The following is a 17,995-nucleotide window of genomic DNA, read 5'->3' as shown; positions in this document are numbered from 1 at the left end:
GGGCCCGGACTGGACCGGAGCTCGCGGTGCTTCCCGGGAGACAGGGACGGAGGCGGCCCTGAGCAAACCCCCAGGGAGATGTCCGCGGGGCTTGACGCACTGATCGGAAACTTCACCAGGAAGGAAGAAAAAGGAGGGCGACGAAAGCCTGGGGACGCGGAGACGGGACCCAGGATGTTGGAGAAACAAGCAGAGGAAAGCCCCGGAGCACGTGGGCTCCTTTTAGACCGTGCGATGTTGTCACAGACGAGGCGGGACCGAGCCCGGCCTGGAGCAGGGACCCCAGACCCGCTCCCTGCTCCAGCATCGTCTGAGCAGTTAGTTACCCGCTTGGGAAGAGAAGAGCCAGCTAAAGGTCGCACTGTGATACCGCCAAGAAGTCCCCGACGGGCCCTAACCAAACGGCCGGGACCTGCGTGTGCGTTTCGTTTCGCTTTGTGAGGCGCGTCGGGAGGGACGGCGGCGCCGGCGCACCCCGGTCTGGGGCCGGCGCGGCCCTTGCAGCGCGCGCCTCCCGCGTCCCGTCCCCGTCCCCAGAGTGTCCTGTCGGCGCCCCCGCCCGCCCCGCCCCCCGCCCCCCACCCTTCCACCTGCTGCACCGCCTGCTGCTTTCCGGGGGTCCCGGGAAACGCGGGGCGCCACACGGGGCCGCGAGCCAGGGACCGGCTCAAACTGGAGGCCGCGCTGCGTTCACACGCTACCCCCCACTCTGCTGCCTCCGCGAGGTGGCGGGGACCCGCTCTCCCCGCACGCCCCAAACACGTCCCCGAGCCGATGGCCCAACGGGACGCGGCGCCAGCACGCCTCAGCCCGGGCCCGCGCCGAGAGAGCGGCGAGCTTCAGCTTCGGGAGAGGAGCCGTCTCCTCTGGGTCGGCCGTCTCGTGAGCCCCGGGCCTTCGGGACGAGGCCGGGTCAGGGGACGAGGACAACAGGACGTCATCCATCTCTGACTGGAACTAATAGAGCTATTAATACTCGCACGCGGCCCCAGCGCCTCCCGCGGGTACAGATGGCTTCTCTGTCTTCTGACACCGCCAGCAAGGACTTCATCTGATTCATTTTAATTATTTTCCAGAAACGATCCATTTTCCATGAAAATGTGTGTAGGGTTTATTTCATTCCTGGAAGTCATTACTTTGTCATGAAAAATTCCAAATGCCCTGCTCGCAGGGGGATAAAATTAGCCTGGGCTCTGATGGCAGAAAGGACGTCGGCCTTGGTCCGCGGGACGAGCGTTCCAGCGACGAGCCGCGTAGAGCCGCGGGAGGGCCCGGAGTCGGGGCTGCCGTCTGAAGGTCGGGGTGCGGCCGGCTGCCCCCCGCGAGGCGAGGTTGCGGGGCGCCCTGGGACTCTCAGGGGCGGGGGCGACCCCGTCGCCCGCGTGCGCAGACGCACCACGGACTCGGCTCTGCGGTCCCCACGCACGCGCCGCCCGCAATGCTGCGGCCCCGCTCCGCGCCCCCGCGGCGCGCAGGGACCTGTGCCCGTCGCTCGTCCAGCGAACAGCTGCCGAGCACCTGCCACGCGCCAGGCGCCGAGCAGGTGCCGTGGGGGCCACCAAGACGAGACGGCCACGATTTCCGTTTTTCCACTCAGGGCCCGCGTCCTACGACAATTTTAAATGCCACTGGAAAACCGCGATGTTCTCAAACAGATGAAGCGTATCCTCACCCCTCTCCATACGCGATTCAAACACCCAGGACCCCGGCCGGCCTCGGGGACCCACCGCGGGTCTCGCGTCGGCGCGGGGGGAGCAAGGCCCTCATCTTCACAAGGCCGCTTCGTCCAAGTCACCTCCTGGGACGCAGGAAGGCGCGCTTGTGAAAACGGCGTTTCGCCGCTGCTAACAACTCACTCCTTAAAGACGATGTCAGGCTTGATTGGGGCTGAGACGTGCGATGTCGCATCAAATGTGCAGAAAACCTCCCTGAATCCCCAAATGCCCCCGCGGGACAGACTGTGCCCGTCCAGGAGACAGCGGAGCGCAAAGTGACATTTATGAGAATTGATGACAGGCCCTTGAAACACCCCAGCTCAATTACCAGCCAGGTTACGAAACCGGCCGGCCTCCGAGGCCCGGCCCCCACTTCCACCCCTATCGGCCACCAGCCCGGCCGGGGCCCTGTGGGGAACAGGCAGGAACGGTTCAGACGTCACCACATTCTTGCCGGTAGCACATCAGATCCGGAAGGTGCAAGGACATGAATGCTGGAGCCATTCATCCATCCATTCATTCATTCATTCATTCATTCCTCCGTGTCCCGGACACCCTGCTGCACACAGAGCCCCGACAGACACGCCAAGCAGAGCCGACACGCAGACACTAAGCAAGTTCTAGAACATGTAGGGCACGTCGCGTGGCCACAAGGACTTTGAAGGAAGGCAGGGAGGGCAGCGCGAACCACAGCACATGGCGACGGAGAGGGGAATGGCTCTGCTCCTGGTGGTCCGGGAGGGACTCTCGGAGGAGGCGGCGTCGAGGCAGCGGCTACGTGGGGTGAGGAGAAGAAGGGGACCCGGGTGCGCGCGGAAGAGGGGCAAGAAGGGACGGCCAGGCGGACGGCAGGGAGGGAGCACCCCGCCAGCCGCGGGACGGCCGCGTGTCCCTTGGGGTCGGGACTCCCCCGGGAGGGCAGCGAGAGCAGAGGCAGGGTCATGAGTGGGTGTGGGTGCCAGCTGCGGGCCCGGCACAGAGCAGCGCAGCTGGCTGAGGAGCCCGGAGCAGGAGGCGGGGTCCAGGTGCGCTGGGCGGGGCCTCCTGGCCCCGGCCAGTCAGATGTGAGCCGTGAGCCGCCGCGGTCTGTGACTTTGCAGGAATGGACGGCCACTCTTTAGGGGCGACAGATAGGAGGGCGTTAGACCCGAAGGTACTGTAGGGATAGAAATGCCGTTTATGAAAATGGAGCCAAGTGGGGGCGAGGTGGGGGGCGGGGGAGACGGGCAGCCCCGTCAGGGGAGAATAGCGTCCAGGTGCGGGCGCGCGAGGCCGGGATGCCTGTGGGCACCCACGGGGCACTGATGGCAGGGGCGCGAGAAGCCCCCGGGGGACAGGCTGGGGCTGGAGAGAGACCTCGCCAGAGCTCCGGGTTCCCCGTTTGCGACACGGGGGTGACAAAGCTCCTTGCAGAGGGTCCCAGTTTCCCAGGAAACATAAGCGCTCCTACGAGACAGGCGGGCCTCGGAGGCGGGAGGCCGGGAGTCAGCCTCTTTCTCAGGCCGGGAGCGAGCCAGCAATTTCCCCCACCTTCTCCTGCTCCCCCATGCCTCACCTCACCTTCTTTCCCCACTCCCCCACCTCCCCCCCACTCCCCTCCCACTCCCCTCCTCCAGCCCCCTCACCCCCCACACCCCCCCTCCCCCCCACCTCCCCTTCTGCCTCGGGCCTCGCCCTCTGCTCCGTGGCTGCGCTGCCCGAGGCGCCTGCTGGTCTGCTCAGCCGCTCGCTGGCTCGCAGAGTCGTCCAGCAAACCGATGCTGGATTCGGCCCCGCCCAGTGAGAGAATGAGCTCATAACGCAATTACAAACTAACTCGCGGTAAATGACGTCATCGTTATCACTTTAACGTCATTCCACGAGTGGAGGCCACACGCATCATCCGGTTGTTCCCACGGCGCGCAGGGGTCTGATCTGAGTGGACTCTGACAACCCCCTTCCCGGGTCAGTCTCCCTCTGTTCCGCGGGACAAGTGGGAGGAGGTGCCACGTCACTGCCCCGACATCGGCTCTGGGCACCTGACTTCCTCCTGCACCGCATAGTAACGCTGATCCTGAAGACACGGACAGGGACAGTGAGCCGCTGGCACCAACGCGCCCTCTGCCCGGAGTCCCTCCCGTGGAGCCTGCCTTCCCTGGCCCGCGGCTGTCCCAGCTCAGTGTGCCCCACCGGGCCCTGAGGGACCCGCCCTCCAGCGCCCCCACCGCCCACGCCTGCTCTGGAGCATGAGAGGGTCAGCCCGCTGTGCACTGGGCCACCTCTGGGGCCGATGCTCCCCATTCCCCACCCCACTCCGGGCGGTGAGGACCAGGCCTGTCCGCGAAGCCGCCGTCCAGGGCCCGCTGCTTCCTGCCTCCCGTGGTCCTGTTGTATCTTTCCGATCATCCCACCAGAGTCCTCTCTACGCTCCGAACGAGAAAACGCGGGTCAGGTTAGTGGTGCCACCGCCTCAAAGGAACACGGCGACACAGGGCAAGGCCAGGAATGAGACACCTGCTGGGCACAGCATCCCATGCACCCCTACCTGACTCGCAGGTGGACCCCCTCCACTCCTGCCTCCTGCCCGGGCCTCTGGCAGGTGGCTCCGATTCTCTGGACCTCTGCAGTGCGTCTGTGGTGGCTGTCCCCGATCGGAGCACAGGTGTCAGTGAGTCTCCCAGCTGCGTGTAGTTATGGGGACCTGGAGCCACAGCTTCCTGGCAGCCTCTCGTGTGGCCGGTTCCTCTTCAGTTACAAATCACGTGGACACTTAAACGCAGTAGCCAATCTGACCTCGGAGAAGCTGTCCAGCCTCACGAAGACCTCGTGCCCTTCAGGCAGACGCTTCCCCGAGCACCTGGGGTTCCCGAGCATGTGGGGGCTCCCCGGCACGGTCCGGGGTCACTTCACCTTGCTGTCCTTTCACGTGAGGGCCAGACACCCAGCGTGACAGGCTGGGCCGACTTGTTTCCCAGACTCTGGCTTCTTTCTCATTTTCGTGACAAGCTTTCATCTCTGTCACTGACGGTCTCAGAATTAAACATCCTGAAACTCAGCCTCGTCGTTTTGAAGCAAAGCGCCTGGCGCTCTCCTCACAAACGTACCCGCTTTCCCTGGGAGGCTTCCAGGTGACCACGCGTGTAACGGGCTGACCGGAGATGCAGGACCCGGCCACCCGCCTTTGGGTGCCGGTCAGCCAAGGGGTCCTGTGCTACAGGGTCTGCAGGCCGCAGCCCTGGGCGGCGAGCGTGCAGAGCGGGCGGTGTGGCAGGCCGGAGCCGCAGGCCGCGGCAGAGTGTGAGGCGTGGACGGAGCCCCGTCCGGCCTGGTCCCCGTCCCTGAGCCCCTCTGCCCGCGGGCCCACAGCGTTTTGACCACAGCGACCTCAGGAAGGACGAGGCGCCTTCTCCTCGCCCACACGGCCCTCTTCCCGCGAAGCAGAGCTCAGGGATAACGCCAAATGCTTCTGAATTGGCAGATTTGGGGACTTTGTTCATATATCTGTCTCATAAATTAATGGATCTGTTATTTATATTTGAACCATTGTGTGCATCTTACGGTAAAATTATGAGGACGCTGTGAGTCAGAAATATTCGCCAAAAACATGCATCATCCGGCTGCCACCCAGGGTTAGGCAAACACTCCCTGCCGCCTAATCAGTAATGATGATGCCGACTTAACCACGACTCCCCGTAAAAAGCGGGGGCAGAAGAATCAGCGTCGCACCCACTTCCCAGGTCAGCGAGGATCCCGCGACCACAGCTGCCCCCGCCATGAGCTCTGCCAAGTGGACGCGAGGCCGCGGCCGGGCAGAGCACCTGCCCCCACCCCGAGCCTGCCGCCCGGGGCCCAGGAAGCCCACCACCCACCGCCAACGCCTGGAGAGCCACCCCCACTCTCCGCGTCACCTCCCGTACCCGCCCCTCCTGTGGGGGGAGGGTCATCCTACCTGTTCTCATGCGACAGCGGCGTCTCCCGTCGGAGGGGCACCTCCCACTCTTAGCCACCTGCTTTGGCCAAGGGCGAGGGCAGTGCCCAGCCCATGGAGCAGGGGCCTCCGGGCCAGCGCCTCCTGCCCGCGAGAAGTAAATGCTGGCGGGCCGGCTGCTGCAGTGACAGCCGGGGGACACCCCGTGAGGCTGTGTGTGACATCTGGGCGTGGGACCGGTGTCCTCAGAGACAGTGCAAACCACGGAGCTGGCCATCACCTTGGGTCCACTCTCCCATGGGGACTCGTATGTGTCACGTCTTCGACAGGGACCTGGGACCCAAGGACAGAGCCGTGGGCCCTGGTCATGGAGGGCCGCAGGACCGTGCGACGTGCACCGCTCAGCCCGCCACCCGCTCCAGGCTTCTCAGCTGCAGGGCGTGCGTCGCAGGCTCCAGGGCCCAGCTCCGAATGTGCGAGCGAAGCGGGTGCTCAGGCTAGACACCGGAGGGACACCTGGCCCCTCTGCCCGCTCCCGGGTCCCAGGATGAAGAAGCATTTTCGGGGAAGGCCAGGACGGAGCGCCGAGCCTCCGGGCCTGGTCACCACGTCCCTGGGGCGGCCCTGCCCCTCCGCAGGTGCTGATACAGCGTTGACCTGACCACCCAAGGTCATGCTTGGCAAAGCCCCTGAGAATACGGGCAGCGTGTGAGAGCCGGCGACGGTGGCTCACAGAAGCGATCGGCTATCGGCTCGTTCGTTTGATAAAATCCTACTGACACTTGCTACGTGCCAGGATGACGAACCATGTTTAAGTGGAGAGGCCTGCTCTCTGCGGCCCGGGTCCGCTGAAGCATGGGGCAGGCGGAGAGGGCAGAGGGGGCAGAGGACTGTGTGAGGACGGGGTGTGGGGCGCCCTCCGGGAGTAAAAAGTTCCTTTTCACATCCAGGTAGCTCCGTGTCCTAGAAATCCCGCGTTTGTGCGTTTACGGCTCTGGTGTTGCCTCCAGCTGGACCCCCACTTCTCACAGGCCAGCGGGACCGATGCCCACGGCCCTGCCCCATCAATGACATGATAAATGGCTTCTGGATTGCTTCATTTATTAAATGTTTGCCACGAGAACAGAACATAGGATAATTCGTTTTAGCGGGACGGCTTTTTTCCTGCCTAAAACCTTTTGCAGGAAACTGTAGTAATTACGGACCTCGCGTCGGTCCAGCGGGAGAAAGGAGCTGTTCTCCAGCTCTAAACGAGGTGACCCCACAACACACCCTATGAGAAACCAAAGCCGAGGAGACATAATCGCTCACTAACGAGCCGGCGTCAGGGCCGCGGGCTGTGCGGGCACCGGGAGGCCGGGCTGCCCGCCGTGGTCCACCTGCGTCCGGGCCTCCGAGCCCCCAGCAGGGCCCGCTGTAACCAGCAGCGATCCGTCACTGCTGACGAGGCCGCTGCTTCCGCCGCCAGCGGCCGGAGACGCAGTCCCCGGGGCCGAGGGCATCATCCATTATGCGCTGGGTGCCTGGGGCCCCGCGTGTCCTTTCTCAGGAGCCCGCGCAGACGGAGTGGCCAGCGCTTAATTGCAGCTGCCAAGTCCTGGACATCAGATTTATTGCCCGTGTGTTTTGCAACCTTCATTAGGAGTTTGGAGGGAAAACTTCTCCTGTGAAATAATAGAAAATATCTATCTCGGCCTCCACCCTGGATCCCCAACATGGAATTCCTGAGACCCTTGGAATTTCCTGGGTGACAGGACTGTCATTGGATCTAAGGAGGTGACTCTGGGTGGCTCCTGGATAGGGGTGGGTCACGGGCTTGGAACCCTTGAGAAGGAGAAGAGCTGGGAGTTAATAACCGACCGGGCCCGCACGAGGGAGCCCCATAAAGTCCGAAAAGTGTGGGATTCAGAGAGCTTCCTGGTTGCTGAACACATGCTGGGAGGTGACACACCCGTCTCCACGGGGACAGAAGCTCGGGTGCCAGGGACCTCCCAGAGCTCGCCCCGTGTATCTCTTCATCTGGGTGTCCACCCTTTGTCACGTCCTTAAGCGACTGGTACACCCGGTAACTGTGCCTGTGTTCTGCCGGCTGTCCCGGCAGACAATCGAATCCGGGGTGGGGGAGGCCAGCGGAACCTTCGCTTGTAGCCAAACCAGACAGACATGGCGGGTAACCTGGGACCTGCTCCTTGCAACCGGCATCTGAAGCAGCACTGTCTCCTTCGTCTGAGGAGTGTGACACTGTCTCCAGGAAGACGGTGTCAGAACGGAGCTGAATCGTAGGACACCCAGGCGACGTCGCAGAACCGCTTGGTGGGGGAAAAGCCCACGACGCACATCCGGTGTCAGAAGTGTGAGCGAACACGGAGTTTTTCTAAAACGCCTATGGTTTCCTTCCACTACCAAGCAGCAAGTATGTTTATAGCCACATTTCCTGACTTTTATTTCAAATTCAAAATGTGCACACAGACCAGGGAGACCATCCGAGCTGGAAAAGAAGGGAAGAGCCACCCACGTGGTCGGCCCGGCCTCTCGCAGGTGCAGCCAGCGTGTCTCCACACCAAGACACTTATTTTCCAGAAACGTTTGGATGGCTAAACATAAGTCTTAATTTTCACATTTGCAGGCATGGTATTGCTTATGTGTTCGGAAGCCAAAAAAATGTCAACTAGCTTGAGTTGGTTTTTTTCCAAAATATAATTCATATCCCATAGAATTAACCCTGAAAAGTGTACGGTTCGGTGGTTTTTACTCTTCATTACTGTTGCTTCTTAGTAAGTTTAGAAATTGACAGTTCTGAGACCTCCGACTGTGTTGTTCTCTGTCAAGACCGGGCTGTTTGGGGTCGCTTGAGTTTTGACAGGAACTTTAGAATCAGCTTACCTAGCTCTTCAAAGAAGCCATCTGAGATTTGACAGGAATTGCATCGAATCAGTCAGGGGGAGATTTCTTTTCACTGATTTTTCTCCATTATTAAAAAATCCCCGACTTGGTGTGTTTCCTCTCCAATACGACTTCCTTCTTTCCGCTTCTTTTGCCTATAACGAGTCTTAAAGTGGAAGATTGGGCTATCGATTTGAAATCTTTCTTCTTTTTAACAAAGGTATCTACAGCTATGAATTTCCCTCTAGATACTGCTTTAGCTGTCAAATCTCAGACGGCTTCTTTGAAGACCCGGGTTAGCTGCGTCCCGATAGTTTCGGTATGTTGTTTTATCTTCATTTATTTTAAAATATTTTTTGATATCATTCATGATTCCTTCCTTGAACCATGGGTGTTTAATTATCACCTGTTTATAAATTTCCCAAAATTCCTTGCTATTAATTTTCTGATTTTCTCCCGTAGCGGTTGCAAAACATTCTGCATATGATTCTAAACTTGTCGATGTACTCAGGCTTGTTTTGTGGACTAGCACATGGCTTGCGCTGGCGATGTTCCACATGCGCTTGAAAAGATTGCGTACACGAGCACCCTGCCGTTGTCAGGGGAGGCTCCGCACGCGTCTACTAGATCCGCTAGGGTCACGCGGCTGTTCCAATCACCGCTTTCCCGTCGATCTTCCGCCTAGTTATTCTGCTCGTTTATGAGAGTGGAATATTAACGTCTCCATTATTGGTCGACCGTCTTTTCTCCATTTAAGGTTGTCCGTCTGTGCTTCGTGTATTTCGAGACTATCTTTTTAGATGCATATATGTTTATAACGGTTACATATTCTAGACGGATTCGCTCTCAGCCTTAAAAAATGTACGTCTTCGTGTGTAAAATCAGTTTTTCCTTAGGGTGTATTTTATTGGATATCAATACAGTCCAGTCCGGTTCTCGTCTGGTCCCCGTTGCGTGGCATAACTCATTTCCTCCGCTCACGTTTAATCGCGTTGTGCCTCTGTCTGGAGAGAGCGTCTCCTTCAAACAGCACGTAGCTGTCATTTTGCCATTGGCTCTTTCTGTGTCCGATGACCTTTTTCCTCTCTTCCTTTATTCCTGCCCCCGTCTGTGTGAGAAGTTTCTAGCACACCGTTTTAATGTCCTCGTCCTCTCTCTCGCTATTCTGTTCTGAGTTGTTTTCTTAGTTGTTGCCCTGAGGATCACAGTTGATGTCTTGACTTATACGAATCTCGTTCGGGTTGGTGGCAGGTTACTTTCGGCAGTGTCGCAGTCTTGGCTCCTATGAGCCACCTGCCCTCCCTCCTCCTCCCTGCGCTTACTGTCATAGGCATTACATCTTTATCCACTGATTTGTAATGACATAATTGTTTATAAACAACGATGTATAATTGTGGCTGCATCAATGATCTCTTAAATCAGATAGGAGAGGGAAAAAGCGTTACAAGCAAAAAACGAACATCCATGTAGACTGCATTTACCTACCTGTTTGCTCGCCCTGTTTCTCTTTATTTCTTCGTGGGGGTCTGAGTTGCTGACTGGATCCTTTTGTTCAGCCCGAAGGTCTCCCTTCCGGCATTTCTTTTAGGAATGGCCGGATGATGATGATCCCCCTCACTTGCATTTCATATTTTCTGAGTCTTGGGACGCCTCAGTCTCTCCCACGCTTGGATGGGATGGTTTCAAGTCGAATCCTTGGTGGATGGGTTTATTCTTTCAGGACTTCGCCTATCTCACCCCGCCGCCCCCGGCCTCCGAGTTTGCTGATGAGAACGTAGCGCTGGACCTCCTGAGGGTCTTACAGGGTCTTCGCGTTTCGAGTCGCTTCTCTCCTGCCATTTTCGGGGTCCTCCCTCTCTCTCTCCGTCTTTGACTTTTGACAGTGTGATCGTGATGCATCTTGATATGGGTCTATGAGTTTATCGGACTCGGACTTCTCTGAGCTTCTCGTAGCTTAATGTTTTTCCTCAAATTTGAGGCGTTTTTAGGCATTCTTTCTTCGAATGTTCTTTCTGACCCTTTCTCTCTCTCCTCTCCTTCTGGGACACTCACGATGCCTGTGTTGGCACGCTACGGAGTGGCACGGGTCTGCAGGTCTTTGCTCATTTTCCTTCATTCGTTGTTTCTTTCTTTTCTTCAGACTGGAGTGGACCTACCAGAACATTCGGCGATCCCGTCCTCTGCCCGCTCGGACACATCGTGCCTCTAGTGAGTTTTACTGCAGGCATCGCACTGTTCAACTCCAGACCTGTTATTGGTCCTTTTTTACCGTTTCTGTCTCTTTTTTGATATTGTCTGCTTGCAGCAGATGATCGAAAGTCTTTGTCTACGAAGCCTGGGCTTCCTCGAGGCCACTTCCGATTAGCTGCCGTTTTCCTGGGTACGGGTCGCGTCTCTTGTTGTTTGCAAGTCTCGACATTTTTGTTGAAAACTGGACATTGTAAATATAACACGGCTTCTCTGAAAATCAGATTCTTCCCCCTCCCCAGGCGGTGTTGTCGTCGCTGTTTGTTTCTTTGCATTTTGTTGTCGTCGTTATGACTTCGATTAGTGACTCCCCTGAACTCATCCTCTAGAGCCTGTGTTATTTGTCATGTCTGACCACTCAAGTCTCTGCTTGGGGAGCTTGGTGGCCGGCTAATGACTGCACTGAGGTGCCTTAAGCGCCTGGGAGCTATGCATCTCCCAATCTTTGACCTCCGTGCATGTTGGGATGTGACTTCAACACCCAGCCCAACGGCTTGCAGCGTGGCCTTAGTCTTCGGCTCCCTTCCGGCCCAAGCGGAGCCTCAAGGTCATGCAGGTGAAAGGTGAGGCCTCCTCGGATCACCCCGCACCTGCACGCAGACCCCCGCACGCCGCTCCAGGGAGGCCTCAGTGATTTTGAAGCCCCGATGGACCTCCTGCGCCCACGTTCCCTTCGTAAACATTTCCGTTCCGGTGGCCTGACATCTGCCTCAGCTGCTACCCATCGTCTCCGTCAGCTGCAAACTTCCTCGCATTGCTTTTGACAAACTCTTTCAGAGAAAAGGGTTTTTTTGTTTGTTGTCTGTCGTTTTTTGTTTTTTTTGCATCATGCAAGCTCTGAGCCAGGTTAAAGAAACACGCCTTTGTGAGTGGGGTCCCCTAGACGGGTCGAACTGTGACGGCCCCCGCGGGAAGGCCGGGAAGGGGCCCCGGGCCTGCCCCGCCCCCTCCGGCGACCCCGGGCTGCTCGGTTCCGCCGTGAGCGAAGCCGCAGAGGACGGAGCGGGGCGCGACACCGCGGAGCGTCCCCTGCGCTCCGAGAGTCGGTGGCTTCAGTGGGCGAATGTTCCCCAGGTCGCTGCGTACATTCCTCGCCTTCGAGGTTCCAAAAACGTTGATTTTGGAAGGTTTGGCCAGTTTTCTCATCGCCTTATGAAACAGAATTCTCGGAGGTCAGCGCTCCGCCGTCTCCACTGACCTCCCTCCATGCGACTTTATCGTCCCTGCCCCAGGAAAAGTGAAGGTCCGTCTCAACGGGCGACCAACAGCAAATATGCGCGGACAACCGCATCTCGACCGGGGGCCAGCCCGGCCCCCTGCAGCCCGCCTGCCCCCCTCGGGGTCTCCCCACTGGCCGTGGCTCGCGGGCACCTGCCCCCCCTCACCACGCACTGCACAGGCAAGGCTCTCGTGTGCGGCCCCCAGGACCCGGCCTTGCCGGCACCCCAGCCTCGGACCCGCGCCCTCCCGTACGCGAAGATCAGATGCTGGTTGTCTTTAAAGCGGCCGGTCTGTGGCGTGTTCTCTGTGCGGGGCCGACAAAGGCAGCCGACGACTCACGGTAAGTGTCTGTCACGCACACGTCGCACGGGCCCTGCTCCCACGCCGAGTCCTGATGTGGGGGGCAATGAGCTTCTGCCACGCTGCACCTCCCAGGACGGCTCTGGGCCCCCCCTGCTGCGACCATGCCTCGGTGGGGCCGGGTTGTCCCATGGGCATCGGGGCTCCTTGCCAGCAGACGACCAACGTCCCACAGGACCTTGGCCAGGGGACACGCGTCAGGCCCGTCTGATGGTGAGTCAGCCGCTGTCCTCATTAGAACAGGAGCTTCCATCTCGGCTTCTTAATAACTCGATCTGACCAAATAATTAAGAGCCGCGTCCGGCCACGAGTCACTGGCCTTAGAGAGCCGGAGTCCTCGCCGACATCGGCGACGGAATTCGCCTGATAACGAACACGCACCCTGTCTCTGCTGTGCTCCCGCTGGGAAAAGGGGAGCTGGGAATCGGGGGGCACAGGAACCACACCGGCCTGTGCCCTCAGAGGAGCGAGGCCAGCCGGGTCCGGAGGAGCCGAGAACGAAAGGGCAGGGCGGCCGCTGGGGGTGGGGGGCTCTGCTGTGTCTTCTCCCACCTGTGAGTGAGAGAACATGACCCCCCAGAACTGGCCCCGAGACAGATGCCGGTGCCCGGCCCGGCAGGTCGGACAGGGGCTGCGCCGCTCCTCGGGCGGCGGGAGCGAGGCGGACAGCAGGAGCCCTGGCAGCCTGGCAGCCACGCGGAGTCGTGTGCGTTTGTAGAACTGTTAAGCGGGAGACAGAGTCACAGCTGCAAACTCCCTGGTTTAAAAATAATCAAGGAGCCCGCCCGCTCCCAGAAATCTGTGTGTGGCACCCGGGGCCCGATGCTCCAAACCCCGTGGCGTATGGGACTGCAAATTAAGACGACGGTGACACCATCGCACACCTATTAGAACGGCCAGATCCGAACAGCGACGCCACCGCGTGCCGGCCAGGGCAGGGAGCCCCGGGCACGCTCGTCCTGCCGGCGGGGACGCGGACGGTGCAGCCACTGCGGGGGGCGCTGTGGCCGCTCCTTACAGAACCGAACGTGCCCTTCTTACCACACGCCCCGGAGAGGCTGCTCCTCGCATTCACGCAGAAGAGCCGAAGATGTCTGTCCCCGTGAAAACTCACACGTGGGTGTTTACAGCACCTTCTTTCACGGTCGCCCACACTCGGGAGCAACCGAGATGCCCTCGGCCGGTGACGGGTACACGAGCCGCGGTCCACCCAGACAGTGGAGTGTCGGTCAGCGACAAAGAGGAATGAGGAGACCCGGGGGACCCCTGAATGGGCGAGACTAAGTGGGCGGAGCCAACGGGCTGCCTGCCTCCCGGGGAGGGGAAGGGGGAGGGGTGGAGACGCAGAGGGCGGGGTCGGCGGGGGTGGGGGAGGCACAGGCGGAGCACGGAGGGCTTGAGGGCAGCGAGACTTCTCCGTGTGACACTGTCGCGGTGACTACGTGGCATCGTACGATTGTCCAGACCATAGAACGTCCAGCTCCGAGAGCGACCCCAATGTAAACTGTGGCCTTTGGGTGACAGCGACTGTCTGTGCGGGCTCATTAGTTGTAACAGACGCGTCTCTCTGGTGGGGAAGGGGGGCGCGGGGACTTCCTTTCACTTGGTGAAGCATCTCGGAGATCGTCCCTATGTCATTCCTTGTCGTGGCTGCGTAGTTTCATGAATTCATTGACCCAAATTTCCGTAGGTGGACGTTTCGATGTTTTACATTTTTTTTAAACTGCAACCAGCGCTGAGCTAACGCTGGGCACTTGGCCGCTAGTTTCCTTTCCCCGCTGGCCCAGGAGCCCTGTCCGCGCCCTGGGCGGGGACCTCGCCTGTAACCCTCTGACGCTACATGTAATTCCGGTGGACTCCTCCAGCGAGTCCCACGTGCCTCAGGGTCCTCCCGCTGGGGACCCTGACTGTTAATCACCTCCTTTAAATCCAGACGCCTTCCCTTCCCTCCCTAGGCGAGGCCCGGGCAGCATCTCTGCCTGAGGCGCTGGGGACCTCGCCGGCCCCCCCGCAGGCGCCCACCAAGCCCGGCAGGGCACCAGGGACCAGGCGTCCAGGAACAGCGTCTGCAGGAGAGCAATTCAATCAGAGGAAAAAAACATGCATTTTCTCTCTGTCTCAGCCCATTTGGAAAGTAGAGAAAGTTGATTTCAAGGGGGCCTTTGGGAAATAAGAGGAAACAGGCTTCGGAATAAAGTGAGGAGGGAGTAATTACACCCTGGGAAAACCGCGTCCTCAGCCCGGGACTGCGGGGGGTGGGGGGGCTGGGTCACCCGGGGTCCGGGCGGAGACTGCGGGTGGGAGGTGCTGGGTCACCCAGGGTCAGGGCGGTGAGACCAGCCCTGGCCGGCGCGCACAGTGCCCACACAGCGGGTCTGGGAAGGGACAGGGACCCGCATTCTTGGTGAGCGCCCCGGCCATGTGGCTGTCCTGGCGGACACCCCGCCTGGCACACAGGCTCCAGCGAGGGCCCTGCGGGCTGAGCAGGGGCTTCCTCAGGCCCCGCCGCGGGAAGGAGAGGGGGCGTTCATGGAAACACTCGGGGCAGCGTGACCACGGGGCCTGGATGGCGGCCCTGACGCTCGCGCAGGGTGAAACCACGTCCCAGACGCAGCAAGCCTGGACCCGACACGCTTATGCCTCACGCCGGCGGCCCTCTGCCTGCAGCCCCCAGCAGAGGGTCAGACTGCCGGGAAGGCCAGCTCTGCCCCTCTGCCCCCACGGGACAGCGCCAGCTGTCCCGAATCGCGGGCAGCACCGAGGCCCCACGGGGCCGCTGTGGCCACTGTGGCCGCTGTGGCCGCTGCTCCCTACGTGTATTTCTCCTGGGGGGCACGTGTGGGAGCCTGAGCGCCCCGGGTCTCTGCGCCCTGCATCTGCAGTGTCCGGTGACCGTCGTGAGCAGAGATGAAACTGCTGGCAGGTGTCTGTCAGAGGCACGAGGAGCCAACGCCTCCGAGACCTCGATGCCACAGCTGGAACCTTTGGGGCAAAAAAACGAATAATGTGGTGTTACTGGGTTATAACCCGCGATATAAGCAGACATCCCTGAGTCCATATAATGTGAACGAATGATTGAATCGAGGAATAAACAGGGTGAAAAAAGCAAGTTTCCACACAGAAAAGTCCCAAGTGATTTATGCAGTGACTGTGCAGCCGCGACCCCCACCCCGGGGTGTGAGCTGCACCCAGAGACTCTGTCAGAGTCCAGTGCAGACGAGAGCCAGAGAAAGGGACCCCACCGTGGGGCAGCCCGACCGGCAGACACTCAGCCAGCCACACGGCCACCCCAGCCGCGGCCACGACTGTGAACTGCGGCCGTGAACACCGTGAACCGCGGCCGTGAACCGCGGTCGTGAACTGCGGCTGGGAACCACGGCCGGGCAGGGTGACCCCACGAGCTTGTCCGGAGGGGACGCGCTGGGAGGGCACTTCGCCTCCGCAGTCCCGCTGCCCGGCGCCCGTCCCCGCACCTCGTCTCGAGGAAGACGTCAGACCCGTTCCCACGGCACCTGCTCAGCACCGTCCCAGCATCGAAACCCAAGGGCATCTGGAAACCGGCCAGGAGCCGGACGCGGGGAGGGGGGGCCACGGGACGCGGTGCGGGGCGCCGGTGCCCCCTCCTTCCACCCCAGGGCTCGCTGGTCCCTGACCTGCATCTCGGGGTTCGGGGGAGGCTGGAATCCCAGTGCTCGGGGCAGGGGCCATTTCTCTCCCAGATCTCGCCAACTCTCTGGGGCAGTGCCGGGGGCAGACACAACCCCCCAGTATCTCTTTCCTTCCCTTGCAGGCCTTTTGCTCCTCCCCTACCTGCACGGGGCGGTGGGGCCACCGCTCCAGCCGGCTCTGCGCGGGGCGGGTGCAGAGACCCCAGAGGCGGAGGGAGGTGAGGGCGTGGCGGGCCGCTCCCCGCTCGCAGGGCGGTGGCCAGGCTGGCTGAGCCTCGTCGGCTGCCACACTGGCTGCCGTTTGTGCGACTTCTGCAGGTGTTTAATTAATTCATTAATTATGAAGCAAACACCCCCCCGCCCCCCCACAGACACTCACACACACACACACAGGTGCCAGTGAGTCTAAGGCAGGAAGACAAGGCAGGGAACACCTGCTCCCATCCAGGGGAGGGGGGCAGCACCTCGGAGCAACGGCGCTGACGGGCGGGCGTCGGGGCAGGCAGGGCGGCGTGCATGGCCAGGGTGTGGCCTGCCTCCTCTGGCCTCCTCGGTGCCCAGCGTCCCCCGCCCCCAGGGCCGGGCTGTGCTGGGAGCTGCGGCTCGTTAAGCTTTCAGGCCGCTGGTCCACCCGGCGCTGTGTCCTTTCCATTTTTAATGTCCCAGCTTATCCAACCTGCATAAGCTGATGCGCCCGCAGTGAGAGGTCTCTGTCTTCCCGCCATTCGTCATTTGTCCCTGTTAGTCTCACTCCGCTAGATGGACAGTGGACAGGAATGGGCTGAACTAAATGAACTTCCGAATTCCACGCTCTGCGTCGGGAGGATGGATGGATTCTGCCCGGGTTTTGCCAGGAGTGCCGCCCCCGACCGGCTTCCTTCCAGGGCCAGAGACAGACGGAGCAGGCCAAGGAGAGCGCGGGCTTTGACGGGGCCTGGGCAGGACGGGTCGCGAGTGTCCCCAGCCCCGATGTGGCCTGGAAACCTGGCTGGAGGAGGCAGCTTCGTTCGACGGCGTGACCAAGGACACTGGCTTGCCTGTGTCCAATGCAACCCCAATTTTGGAAGACGCTCTCCCCCAAAGGCCAAGCAGGGGGCTCCCCGAGGGAGGTGAGGACACGGGGTGACTGCAAGGCTCTCGGCTGAGCCCTCTGTGTCCTGGGAGCCTCGATGCTGGAGCAGAAGCAAATGAATAAGCTGCTCAGAGCCCCAGGCTCCTCCCTGGAAAAGGAGCGGGGAGCCCCGCGGGGAAGAAAAGTCACAAACCCAAGTGTCAGAAGCGGAGCCACCACCCATCCCGACTTCTTTCCAGCAAGTGGGGGCTGACGGCTTTTGCGAACAAGTGTGCACAGGGTCCCCCAAGAGCAGCATACTGGGGTGGCTTCGGGAGGCTGGAGATGGGGACAGAGACGGGGGTGTTTGTGGGGGGAGAGAGGCAGCCAGGTAACAGGCGAGGCTGTGAGCACGTGGGGTGGGCGCCATCCCGACTGCTAGGCAGTGTGGCTGAAGACGCGGACCCTTGTGGGCACAAACGGACACATACGTGTGCACATGCAAGTATGTGTAATGCACGTAAACGCACACGTGTGTGTGTGTGAATGTAAAGGGTTTATGACAAGCCAGCGCTCGGTCACCGGAGGCTGGGAAGCCCACGCCCGCCGACACCCAGGATGGGCCCACTGCTGTCAGGCACTGTCCAGGGCTGTCCGGCTCTGTCCGGCTCAGCGCTCAAGCGGAGAGCACGTCCCCCTTCCTGTGCCCTTTCCTGCTGCCAGGCAGGGGACATAGCCGTGAACGCCCCACGTGGAAGGGGACTCGAGGAGGGTGACTGCTACACGCGGGGAGGGGCCACCACATTGGCACCGGTCTGGCCCGGACAGGTCCTCCCAACATCAGGTCTGACCGGACACCCGGGCGCCCCATGGCCAGTCACAGTGACACATGAAACTGACCATCACAGGCAGAGACCCCGACTGACCAGCCAGCGAGTGGCAA

The sequence above is a fragment of the Pteropus medius genome, unplaced genomic scaffold (genome assembly GCF_902729225.1).
Source record: "Pteropus medius unplaced genomic scaffold, Ma_sr-lr_union100, whole genome shotgun sequence".
In the NCBI taxonomy this organism is placed as follows: Eukaryota; Metazoa; Chordata; class Mammalia; order Chiroptera; family Pteropodidae; genus Pteropus; species Pteropus medius.
Note: the sequence above shows the minus strand (reverse complement) of the source record.